Here is a 14,018-nt window from a genome sequence, read left to right on the forward strand (position 1 = left end):
CTCCTTCTAAGTCACTTTATGAACTACGTTTTCGCCTCGCACAGGACTTTACTTGTACAAATAGTATAATTTAAAACCTCTGTATCTCGGAAAGGGACAAAGATACGAAGAAAATTTTCAAGGTTATTGGAAATAGGGGTCTTAGGAAAACATTCAAGTTTTTCGGGTGTTTCTCGATAACAGACACATTTTTGAAAACTGAGAGATGGCTATTCTACTTAAATGCCTACAGAATGTATCGTTAAAATTCGAGCAATTTGTTGCGGTTATTTATTATTTACATTTCTTCTCACACAGGATTTTACGAGTGCAAGTAGGATAACTTTGAAGCTCTATGCCTTCGAAACAGATAAAGATATCAAGAAAATTTTAAAGATTGTTCGAGATCGGCATGTTAGGAATATATCGTAAAATTTCCAGCCATTTTCTGTGCATAGCCGTCTTGGCATTCTCGGCTAGGTTTACGTCCTCTAGTGACGGCTAAAATATGATGAAGAAACTCTTTCTGAGCGGTTTTCTGAGGAACCGAACATTAATTAATGGTGCCCCCATAAATCCCATCAAGCCCACCGTAGATCATATCAAATGCCTAAGCAGCAGGGAGAGTGTAATATTCGTACTTTGATCCTGTACTTTGACCTTAGTGACACTAAGACGATCCTAATGCTGGTTATTCAAATGGTCGCTACCCCCAGGGCTACCAAAAATACTTCATCCTATCTTTTTATCGCCAATAAGAATCGAAGTATTAGCACCGGAAAATCCCGTTTTTATGCGCGGCGTTTTGGAACATGTTATGTACGTAACGCGTGCTATCGCATGCATACCGGTAAGAGAAACATTAATAAAAGTGGAAAGAGGGCAGTAGGGAATTAGACTACGAACTGGGACACTAAAAGTGGGAGACAAGTTTTACCATGTGGAAAGCAAAATGACTGATAATGGCAAATGCAAAGAGCTTGTGAAGTGCAGACTTACAACTTAGCATCCTATCACTTAAACAATCACTGATTCACAGTTGGAATCAATGAACTCGTACAAATAGCTAACTGTTAACAGTTCGTGCACCTTTGGAATGGAATGACCATATAGGATGCATTGTAGGTGAGGGCGATAGCAGACTGCATCGCTGGTAAGGCACTAGGAAAATACAGAGCCAGTTTTCAACGCCGTCTCCGTCCCACATTCATTTACATCAGTATCTACATGAGTAGTATGCAGTTCTCACTAAAGTGCCTCGCAGAGGGTTCGTTCAATCACTTTCACTCGATTTCTCTGCCGTTCAACTCTCGAACAGCGCACTACAAAAACGAACACTTAAATCTTTTCGCGTGAACTCTGATTTGTCTTATTTTGTTACGATGCTTATTTATCTCTATATAAAAACTATTTTAGCATTCGGAAGAGAAAACTAGTGATTTTTAATTCCGTAAAAATTTCGCCTCAACGGAAAATGCTTTTGTTTTAATGACTGCTACCCCAATTCACGTATCATATTCGTGGCACTCTCTCCCCTATTTCGCGATATTTTAGATGTCCTCCGTCGATCCTATCTGATGCGCATTCCACACCGCGGAGCAATACTCCAGAAAAGAACGTACAAGCGTAGTGTAGGTTTTCTCTTTAGTAGACACATTGCATTATATAAGTGTTCTGCCAATAACACGCAGTCTTTGGTTTGCTTTCCCCACAATGCTATCTATCTTAACGGTACGATTTAGGCTGTTCGTGTTATCCCTAGGTATTTAGCTGAATTAAGAGCCTTTAGATTTGTGTCACTTATCGTGTAAGCGAAATTCAACGGATTCCTTTTAGTACTCACATGGATGGCCTCAAACTTTTCATTACTTAGTGTGAACTGCTACATTTCACACTATGCAGATATCTTGTCTAAATCATTTTGCAATTGTTTTCGACAGTCTGGTGACTTTACTAGACGTAAATGACAGCATCATCTGCGAAGAATGTAAGATGGCTGCTCAGATTGTCTCCTAAATCATTTCTGTACGTTAGGAATAATTCAGAGCCAATGAAACTTTGTTTGGGCAACGCCAAATATCACTTCTGCTTCCCCTCGGTAACTTTCCGTCAGTTATTCCAAACTGTGATCTTTATGACAGGAAATCACGAATCCAGTCTCACAACTGAGGCGATACTCCATAGGCGCACTAATTAGAAATCACTTGTGAGGAGCGGTGTCAGAAGAAGTCAGGAAATCTGAAAGTATGCAATTGACATGACGTGTCCTGTCGATAGCACTCGTTACTTCGGGAGAATAAAGAACTAGTTGGGTTCCACATGAAAGATATTTGCTGAATCTATGCTGAGTGTCTGTCAACAGATATTTTGCCTCGGGTAATTCGCAATGACGGGACGCAGTACATGCTGCAAAATCCTACTGCAAATCGATGTCAGTGGCATGAATCTATAATTCATTGAATTACTCTTACTTTCTTTCTTGACCATTGGTGTGATTTATGCAACTTTCCAGTCTTTAGTACAGATCTTTCATCGAGCGACTATCAAAGTAAGGTAATTGATATATGATCTGGAGAGGATGACCTGACTTCAAGTGGTTTTAGCTACTTCTCTGCACCGAGCGTATCTACTTCTAAGTTATGTTGCCAGGAGCTCGTGATTCTAATTCTGGAATACTCAACCGTCTTCTGTGGTGGTCGGAGAACCGTGTCTAGCAACATCGCTTTAGTGGCACTTTCATCGGTAATATCACCATTCCTATCACACTGTGAAGGTATTTACTGTGTCTTGCCGCTGGTGTACATTACATACGACCAGAATCTCTGTGGATTTTCTGCCAGATTTCGAGATAGTTTCGTTGTGGTAACTATTAAAAAAAAAATCTCGCTTTGAAGTTGCACTAAATTTAGAACTTCTGTAAAACTTCGCCAAACTTGAGGACAATATTAGAATATTGCAGGTGCGCGTCGGACCCATACTAAATAGCACCAGCCGGGAATACTGAAAGTATACAGAGAAGGAAGGCACGAATAGTCGCTCGTTTGTTTGACTCGCGGCAGAGAGTTATAGAGATGCTGAAAGACCTTATAATTGGCAGAATCCTCGAAAAGCCCACTTACAGAATTTAGAGAACCAGTGAAGAATACAGAGTTACTCTTAAGCCTCCCACGTATCGCTCATATAGTGATCGTGAAGACAGAATTAGATCAATTACAGCACGCATGAGTCATTTAGGCTATCATTCTTCCTGCGCTCCATACGTCACTGGAACGGGAAGAAGTTTAACATGTGGCACCGTTCTGTGTACCCTCTTCCATGCACTACACTGTGGTTTGAAGAGTGTGTTTGCAGACGTCGATGTATCAGGAAACACTTTTTCAGAAAAACATACATGTTATAATGTCTAGTATAAACCTAAGGGTTAGGAAGTCTCTTTCCGAGAGTGGTTGGAGTTTAGCCATGAATGGAAGTGTAACGAGGACAAAGAACACTTGAGACAGGAGAGCTTTTGAAATGTGGTGTTACAGAAGAATGCTGAAGATTAGACGGGAAGATCGAATAAGTAATGAAGAAGTTACGAATCGAGATGGCGACGAAAGAGATTTAAGGAACAATTTGAGTTAGATAAGGGGTTTTCTAATAAGAATAGTCTGTCTGGTGGTACAGGGAAATGTGGAGGGTTAAAAACTGTAGAGAAAGGCCAAGTGATGAGTACAGTAAGTAGGATGTGTGGGGAGCTGCGTGAAGCCGTTCTTCTGACGGAAGATAACAACAACAACAACAACAACAACAACGTCAACGACAAAACTTTTGAAGGCAGATGAACGGGAGAATATAGGCTCGGATATAGAAATGATAGGGGAGAAAATACGAGTTCCGCAGTAAGTGTCAGTTAGTAACAACACATACAAAAAATATACAAATATATGGAAAAGGTACTTGCTGATAGCAAGCTATAATCTTGCACATTTGTCGTGGAAGACCTAATTTCTTCATTCTTCTTGTTTTCCAGCCGGTCTCAGTCCACTGATGGATATGGGCCTTTTCCAAACGTTTCCAATGTCTCCGATTTTAGGCCACCTGGTACCATCGTGTTCCAGCCACCAGCTGCACGGCACAAAGTCGAAGCAATACCATGCGCAGAAGCATGCCCATCATTTCGTAAGCTGGCGTGACCTGATGCAAGGATATCAAGCTTTTCTCCTCGTAGGTGTGTCTCACATTGTCGAGGATATCCCATTTAATGTCTTGCAGTTCTTGTTCTAGTCTCTCAAAGTCCTCAGCTTGTCTCATAGTTCTTATGAGATGTGTGTGTACTCTTATTTCTTCACTTTTCGAATTTTTGCCTGCTGCAGAATCCTTGCGGCAATACGGTGCATCAACAGAAAATGGTTCAAATGGCTCTGAGCACTATGGGACTTACCATATGAGGTCATCAGTCCCCCCAGGCTTAGAACTACTTAAACCTAACTAACCTAACGACATCACACACATCCATGCCCGAGGCAGGATTCGAACCTGCGACCGTAGCGGTCATCTTCAGGTGTTAATTTGTGTGTGTGAAACGTTTCATAAGACCTGAAGATATCAGAAAAGTCTGCCGTAGCCGGTCGTTTTAAATAAATAAATATTTACGCGATCTTGGCTGCTGAATGTTTTTAGTAAATAAAACTGATCACTCCTAGGTCTTCTCGAAAGGAGAAAATTCCGTAGGCTAGTTTAGTTTGAAAATTCGATGTCATCATTTGAATTTATGGAAGATGGTTGGCATTTGAAACAGTTTGCTATGTAAGACCCAATACTGAATGCAATATGCTTTTGAGAATACTGAATAGTTTTGACTCTAATGTTCTTGGACTGTGCATCCTAAAAATCGAAGCTGCTTCTGAGTGAGTGGTGTTGCTTGTGGGTCATGTGACTTTTCAATGGTTTTACATGTGCATTTGTTTAGATTGTCATAAATCAATACTCATAATCTACGCGCTACACTTCACACCACTTGGTTTTACATTTCCTGAACTGTAGTACTCGGAAATCACCCCCCCCCCCACCCCCCCCCACCAAACCACCCCACCACACCACTAGATGTGGAGTACACAATAAACGCAAAAGCACCTTACATCTGCATGTAGTAGCAATATAACGGCTGTCAAAAGTCAGCTGCGCGCCTCTCAAGCGTGGAAACGACTTCGGTGTAGCTGTAGCTGTCGGTGTCGTCTTTCGGAATGCTTTGGACCTGCGGCCGACGCGATGACCTCCGGTGTTTTATCTCGCCAGCTGCGTCACCGTCAAGGCGACCGGTGACGCACTGCAGTTTCTGCTGCCAGACCTCCTTAACGCGTGTCGCCATGCGCCATGACCAAAATAATCCAGGAAGCATTTTTTGTGCCATCAGGAATTCTAGTTCTAGTTTTATAGTTTTATGGCGTATCCTGTTAGCACCCGCACAGAAAGAGAGAGAGAGAGAGAGTCACTAACTCATCCACGTACTTTTTTTGTCTAATCATCAGCCTTTCAATTGTTTTGGTACTCTCATCCACATTTTATTATCTTGTGCTAGTATTTTGACGTTTGTTTAACTGAATACCTAAGATTAACTGCAATATGTTTATATAGGTTCAGAAGCTGCGACATCGTCGAGAAAAAACACAGTGACCCGTACTTTATAATAAGTTTCCTTTAATTTACGTATATGATCACAATCTTTTTGTTTAACAGATTACCGGTTTCGGTTTTTAATGACCATCATCAGATCTGTTTCATAAAAACAAAGTCCTAATGTACTACCGGCCGGAGTGGCCGTGCGGTTCTAGGCGCTACAGTCTGGAGCCGAGCGACCGCTACGGTCGCAGGTTCGAATCCTGCCTCGGGCATGGATGTGTGTGATGTCCTTAGGTTAGTTAGGTTTCATTGGTTCTAAGTTCTAGGCGACTGATGACCTCAGAAGTTAAGTCGCATAGTGCTCAGAGCCATTTGCACCATTTGAACCTAATGTACTATGGCTGCAGTACATTAGGACTTTGTTTTTATGAAACAGATCTGATGATGGTCATTAAAAACAGAAACCGGTAATCTGTTAAACAAATAGATAGTGACGATAGACGTAAATTAAAGGAAACTTATTTGTTTATACAGGGTTAGTGCATAAATTCGTAGAGATTCTCCATAAGTTCAATAAACAGATACACACAACAGAGACATTAGTCATCAATAATATATTCTCCTCCACTATTTACATCGGTCTGTCAACGCTGCGATAAATATCGATACTGCGACGTTAGAAATCACGTGGCTTTGAAGCGAAGAACTTGTCGAGCTATTTTCGGAACGCATTTTCATTCGGAAAGAAAGTTCATTGATGGTTGTTCGCTAGAGAACGGAAAAAAACGATGAACTGAGGGCGCAAGGTCGGTTGAATAAGGTGAGTGCGGAGTGACTTCCCAACTCAACTCGTATTTAGCGTTTTAGTCAGTGTAGCAGAATGCAGGTGCGCATTATGTGGAGTAGCATCGCTTCACGCAGTCGTCCTGGTCGTTGTTCTTAGATTGCGTCTGCGAGAGGTCTCATTTGTCGACAATAAATGGTTACACGTCGAGGAAGCGATTAGTAGTACACAACACCGCTGCTTTTCCACCAGTGGATGCCCGCACGTCTTTGTATGGGGAGTTGCCGCTTTGTTTGAACTCAACCATTCCCTTCTTTTCCTTGTGTTAGCATAAAAAAAATGTTCAAATGTGTGTGAAATCTTATGGGACTTAACTGTTAAGGTCATCAGTCCCTAAGCTTACACACTACTTAACCTAAATTGTCCTAAGGACAAACACACACACCCATGCCCGAGGGAGGACTCGAACCTCCGCCGGGATCAGCCGCACAGTCCATGACTGCAGCGCCTGAGACCGCTCGGCTAATCCTACGCGGCGTGTTAGCATAAGAAAAGCATTTCTCGTCACCAGTAACGACACAGGATAGGAATGATCAGTGTTGTTCACGAGCCAATTGATGACGAGCAAGCAGAGGCGCACATAATCCGCTGATTTTTATGATTTTGGCTTCGAGCACGCGGTACCCGTACCCCAGATTTCTGAATCTCCCCCATTCCAACCAAATGTCTCACGACAGTGGAACGATCGCAACTCGTCGCATTTGCCAGTTCTCGAGTACAGTGACGTGGATCAGTGTGGAAGTACGCGTCTAAACGATCTTCACCATACCCTGTAGTCCTCCCTGAACGTGGAATGTCACCAACGTGCAAACCATCTCCGTTAAAACGAGAAAACCATTTTCATGCCATGCTCTGTCGGATGCCACGATCTCCGTACACAACGGTTTCTAGGAGACTCCGCTGCTGTCACACATTTTACTGAACTCAGACAGAAGAATATGTCGGAAATGTTCCGCTGTTTCCACTTGACAATCCATCTTCTACCATTCACAGTCCCACTCAGTATCTCCAAATGACAAAATGACAACTTGTAAACTCAAATACCTGCAGTGCATTACAAATAAAAAATGACAATCGATAAATAACTCCCTGTCAACCGGAATACCAAAGAAAAACGCTACATACTTGTGTACCAACGTAATACTGTTTTTCCCCTCGATACGTATCTGATGTCCCGCTGACCTGTCCCTTGTTCTGGTAATAGCATTACAAAGACTTCTTTACTCATCCGGTTTTTTTTTTCACTTCTTCGTTTCGTATTTTATATGTCTGTTTAAGGTTAAAGTTCCTCTTTCTCCAGAACCCCGACGCTTCCGCTGCAACCGTCTTACTGGAGATAAATGTTGTCAACAGAAAATAATTCAAATTAATCGTTTTTACGGAATATTAATTTTGTCAAAGGTAGCTAAAAATGGTTCAAATAGCTCTGAGCACTATGGGACTTGCCCGCGAAAGGCAAAGGTCCCGAGTTCGAGTCTCGGTCCGGCACACAGTTTTAATCTGCCAGGAAGTTTCATATCAGCGCACACTCCGCTGCAGAGTGAAAATCTCATTCTGGCACTATGGGACTTAACATCGGAGGTCATCAGTCCCCTAGAACTTAGAACTACTTAAACCTAACTAACCTAAGGACATCACACATATCCATGCCCGAGGCAGGATTCGAACCTGCAACCGTAGTGGTCGCGCGGTTCCAGACTGAAGCGCCTAGAACCGCTCGGCCACAAGGGCCGGCAAAGGTAGCTGAAATAAATGTTCCTGAAATATGGTGGGTGTTTCTCAGTTTGTTCAGAATAATAAACACAGATAATGTTTCCTGTAAGTTTCTTAAGTGAGAATGGCGCCAGAGAACACAGTGGTTCTCAAATGAGGTGTTAACTCAATTATTGCGTCAAATGTACAATTAATTACGTCACAGAGTGCTGCTCAAGATCGTACGTCATATTGGATCTCGATCTTCTCGCAGGTCGTATATACTCTTCCTAACAATTGATGTATTGTTGCGTATGGTAAAATCGGTAATCACCATTACAGAAGCTGCTGATAATTACACAAAAGCTCTCATCCGGTAGTTACAACAAAAATTCGTGCAATGTGATAGAAAGACGATTACATATCTCTTTTTTTTGCGTAGGAAAATAAGTGAAATTATGCGAATAAACAATGGTAAGTGCATTTTTTGTTAATTATTCCATCCATGTTTCCTGCTTCATACATGGGTACATCAATTACGAGATAATTAGATGATGATATGTTACCAAATAACATAGAAAGCTGACTGTATGATAAACAGGGTTGTTACAGATTTCCAACATTGTAATTACAGTATATGTGGTACCACATTTGTCATTCGATTTTTCGTAAATAAACCATAATTGCAAGTAAACGAATTGAGAATACATGTTCCCACCAATGGTTATAAGTAATATTAGTGAGTACGTTGACATGTTCTAGATAATGACAAGGACTGTCTTCGAAACTCGGTGTGAGCCGAAAGTCTCCTACGTGGGTTATTGGTGCTGCACAACCTTTCAGCTTCTCTACTGCATCCATTTGCTTGCTCATACACGAAAACCAAGTCTGCAAGTTGCATCACCAGATACAACAGCGTTTGATTGGGGTTGTTCGATGTTAGGATATCCAACTTGTAAATACAGACTGCTGTCTACTACAGTACAGACATTGCACACCAATACTGCTCATACGCTATCTGTATTGGTTTAGTTGAGTTATTAATCCCAACCTGTACACCTAAGTGCTTGTGTGGGTTGCCTACCACACAGTCATAGCAACAACAGTAGCGGTGCATGTTTTCCACGAACAGAGGTGTCAGAATTGTTTTCGCTTGTAACGTTAGATTCGTACATATCTTGACCAGTGTCCCTCACAGCAAATGGGTCCATTTACCTTTCTCCACGATACCTGAAAGTTTTATCATCATCACGGGATTACCCTTTATAGTACTCTCCCTTCAGAATGGTCGATACTACCACATCACAACGTAAATGGGTTTTCTATCGACGCGCATGTTCTATCGAGACGAGACTTTCCTCTAGAACAACGCATAAAATTTTACCAGTACTGGGTTCAGGCGTGTGTTACGGCTAGAGCTGTAAAACTGCAGTAGGCTAGCCGGCCGTTGTGGCCGAGCGGTTCTAGGCGCTTCAGTCCGGAACAGCGCTGCTGCTACGGTCGCAGGTTCGAATCCTGCCTCGGGTATGGAGGTGTGTGATGTCCTTAGGAGAGTTAGGTTTATGTAGTTCTAAGCCTAGGGGACTGATGACCTCAGATGTTAAATCCCATAGTGCTCAGAGCCAATTGAACCATTTTTTGCAGTACGCTACGGAGACTATCACGTTTATGTAAGAATGGGCTGCAGCAGTTTTCCTAGAAGCCTTGGTCAGTTAAGTTCATAACCGCGTTACCTGAACGTTATGTGTGTTGCAGATCTGTTGGGCGTTGACTCATTTCGATCGCTTTTTTGACGTATGCGATCATTGTCTTACTCTATTCCCCTAAGAAACGGAAGCGTGAACCGCCTAAAAACTGACTGAGGATGTGTAAACGACAGCGTATTCTACCTATTAGTTCTATATAGTTGTCTTACTGTCTGTTACTTAAATGTCATCAGTATTTACAGCAAACTGGAGATTTATTCGAAAAAGTTGGGGGATGTTGTAGCAAAAATAAAGAAAAAGTAATAAAGATTTATCATGTAGCGCTAGAGCACGCAGTTTCCTCAAAGTGAAGGTAAAATAAAAAATAATAATAAAAAACGCAAAACAAAAACATATGAAACATTGCTACAGTGCTTCAAGCTTATACACTGAAGAGCCAAATAAACTGGTACGGCTGCCCAGTATCGTGTAGGGCCCCCACGAGCACGCAGAAGTGCCGCAACACGATGTGTCATGGACTCGACAAATGTCTGAAGTAGTGCTGGAGGGAACTGACAATATGACTCCTGCAGGGCTGCCCATAAAGCCCAAAAAGAGTACCAGAGGGTGGAGATCTCTTGTGAACAGCACCTTGCAAGGCATCCTCGATAGACCTATGCTCAACAATGTTCATTTCTGGGGAGTTTGGTGGCCAGTGGAAGTGTTTAAGCTGAGAAGAGTGTTCCTGGAGCCGCTCTGTAGCAATTCTGGACGTGTGGGCTGTCGCTTTGTCCTGCTGGGATTGCCCACGCCCGTCGGAATGCACAATGGACATGAATGGATGCAAGTGGACAGGATGCTTACGCATACATCACCAGTCATAGTCGTATCTAGACGTATCAGGGATCCCATATGACTCCAAGGGCACACGTCCGTTACAGAGCCTCCACCAGCTTGAACAGTCCCCTGCTGACATGCAGGGTCCATGGATTCGTGAGGTTGTCTCCATATCCGTACACGTCCATCCGCTCGATACAATTTGAAACGAGACTCGTCCGACCAGGCAACGCGTTTCCCGTCATCAACAGCCCAATGTCTGTGTTGACGGACCCAGGCGAGACGTAAAGCTTCGTGTCGTGCTGTCATCAAAGGTACACGAGTGCACCTTCGGCTCCGAAAGCCCATATCGATGATGTTTCGTTGAATGGTTAGCACGCTGACACTTGTTGAAATCTGGAGCAATTTGCGAAAGGGTTGCACTTCTGTCACGCTGAACGGTTCTCTTCAGTCTTCGCCGGTCCCGTTCTTGCAGGATCTTTTTCTGGCCGCAGCGGTGTCGGACATTTGATGCTTTACCAGGTACTTGATATTCACTGTACACTCGCGAAATGGTCGTTTGGGAAAATCGCCACGTCATCGCTACCTCGGAAATGCTGCGTCCCATCGGTAGTGCGCCGACTGTAACACCGCGCTGAAACTCACGTTAAGTCTTGATAACCCGCCACTGCAGCAGCAGTAACCGATCTAACAACTACGGCAGACGTTTTAATATGTGCGTTGCCGACCGCAGCACCGTATTCTGCCTATTTATACATCTCTGTATTTGAATACACATACCTATACCAGTTTCTTTGGCGCTTCAATATATAAAACATGTTTCTGTTATTCATAAACAAATTTGGCAGTTATCAGTAATAACAGGCAAGTCATGCTTTTGATCGTGATAAAGAACGTTTCATGGAGTACAAAAAACAGAAATTATATTGTTTTTCATTTACGCTTGTGAACAGTATTTCACCAAAAGTAATTGCTTTGGTTGCGTTAAAGTGCAGAAGCTACGTGATCAACAAATTTTTCTTTCTTATAAAATGCAATTTGTATTTTCTAAGGATTTATATTCTGTAAGGATATCTAACACTGAACGTTGTTCGGTTATAATTAACTATTTGCAAAGAAAAAAACTAAGATTTTGTCGGTTTCCAGTTTCTTCTGTCACACTATAATTTACGTTTCTTCCTCTACCAGTCTACGAATATTGCCAGTAATCCACCCATTTACTACGTCGTTTATGTAATGTACCAAAACTACCGTACCGTAGTTTCGGCAGAGCGCAACTGTAGTTACATCACACTGCGCTTAGTCGAGAAATCCCTCTAACGCTCGGCCGGATTACAAAACGAGTTACGCAACGGCTCAGAATGTTGGCCCCTGGCTTAACCTGCCCGAGGACAAAGTCGAACTGTAACGACGGTGTCTCCTCATCACAGATCGTCTGTCCCGAAAGTAAAAATCGGCCAGCACCAGACTATTTATGATTCTCACCTCTTGTTAGTGTGAAACACATTAAATATTAAAAAAATAGCTGTTGATCACCCACTGCGTTTGAAGCTAACTGATCACCCCCTGTGCAGGCAGATACCGGATGTACAGGGTGGACGACAAGTCCTGCTACTACCTGTTATCGAATGCTGTCCGCCACCGTAGCTGAGTGGACAGCGCGCCGGGGGGAGGGCTGGGTTCGATTCTCGGCTGAGTTGGAGATTTTCTCCGCTCATGGACTGGGTGATTGTGTTGTCATCATCATCATCATCATCATCATTTCATCGACGCGCAAGTCTCCGAACTGGCGTCACTTCAAAAGACTTGCACCAGGAGATCGGATCTACCCACCCGGCGGCGCTCGCCACATTGCACTATCGAGTGGTACCTGATTCGGTTTGTTTCAGCTTAAGTACTTACTTGGGAGTCCAGTATATCGGTGTGTTCCCCCTCATGTTGTAAATACGGTTCCATACGCCTCCAAGACCTTCTTTGCATATTTCTGAGCGTGTCCGGTGTTATAACGAGAAATGCATTCTCAACAGCGTTGCGCAGTTGTTCGTCTGTAGCATAACGACTTGCAGGTACGTGCGCATTAATGAAATGTAAATGTCGTGTGGCTAGGGCCTCCCGTCGGGTAGACCGTTCGCCTGGTGCAGGTCTTTCGAGCTGACGTCACTTCGGCGACCTGCGCGTCGATGGGAATGAAATGATGATGATTAGGACAACACAACACCCAGTCCCTGAGCGGAGAAAATCTCCGACCCAGTCGGGAATCGAACCCGGGACCTTAGGATTGACATTCTGTCGCGCTGACCACTCAGCTACCGGGGCCGGACCGTGCGCATTAATGACTCCCCGTAATGAAGTTGTCAGGTGTGGTGAGGTCGGGACTTCTTGGTGGCCATTTCAAGGGAGGTGGAATTGGTGGTGAACCACGACCTATCCACCGTCTTGGAAAGTGCTCATTTGGGAAGTCGCGCACTGCAAGAGCGTAGCGGGGACGCTCTGTCTTGCTGCCACTATATGCGTTCTGTGAGCCCCCTTTCCTCAAGCTCAGGTATTAACCATGTTTGTAACATATGTAAATGATTTGCGCCTTTCACAGTCACTTCGAAAACGTATGGTCCAAGCAGATGTTGTTGCGTCATCGCTACCCATATTATTAAGTGAGGTGGATTCCTTTCTGGGAAAAAAAAATGTTCAAATATGTGTGAAATCTTATTGGACTTAACTGCTAAGGTCATCAGTCCCTAAGCTTACACACTACTTAACCTAAATTGTCCTAAAGACAAACACACACACACATGTCCGAGGGAGGACTCGAACCTCCGCCGGGACCAGCCGCACAGTCCATGACTACAGCGCCTCAGACCGCTCGGCTAATCCCGCGCGGCACACCGCATTTGGAAGTTGAGTTAACAAATGCTAAAACGCGCAAATTCCGGTCTGTCACCGATAACTCATTTACGAACGTCGGTCCAAAAGATCTGAACGTAAGGTCTTTTTTCTTGTCATCTCGCATTGTTGTCCTCGATTTACCGAGTCTTAAAGCACCTTTACTTGTCGACTTCGTGTGAGACTGTTCTATCGAAACAGAGACTGCAGCACATGGTTTTCCTTCCAAAGGCAAAAACACGTCTCTTCCAATGTACAAGTGTTGCGTTTCGTGTTGAGCCTTATTAAGTCTTCCTTGGATTGCTCCTATTAATGTGTTCCATTGCCTGTCCCCTGTGTTTATTACGTCCGTGCACCCACACACTCGTCACTAAGCGCTTCTCAGTAGTGTAACTACGGCTGCTCACATCTTCGATGCTTAAAATTTAAAACTGGGCTGCGACTGCAAAAAATGTAAACATGAATTCCAAGAACTGAATCCAACAACTGATACCAAGTAC

Source organism: Schistocerca serialis, chromosome 12 (assembly GCF_023864345.2).
Source record: "Schistocerca serialis cubense isolate TAMUIC-IGC-003099 chromosome 12, iqSchSeri2.2, whole genome shotgun sequence".
Classification (NCBI taxonomy): domain Eukaryota; kingdom Metazoa; phylum Arthropoda; class Insecta; order Orthoptera; family Acrididae; genus Schistocerca; species Schistocerca serialis.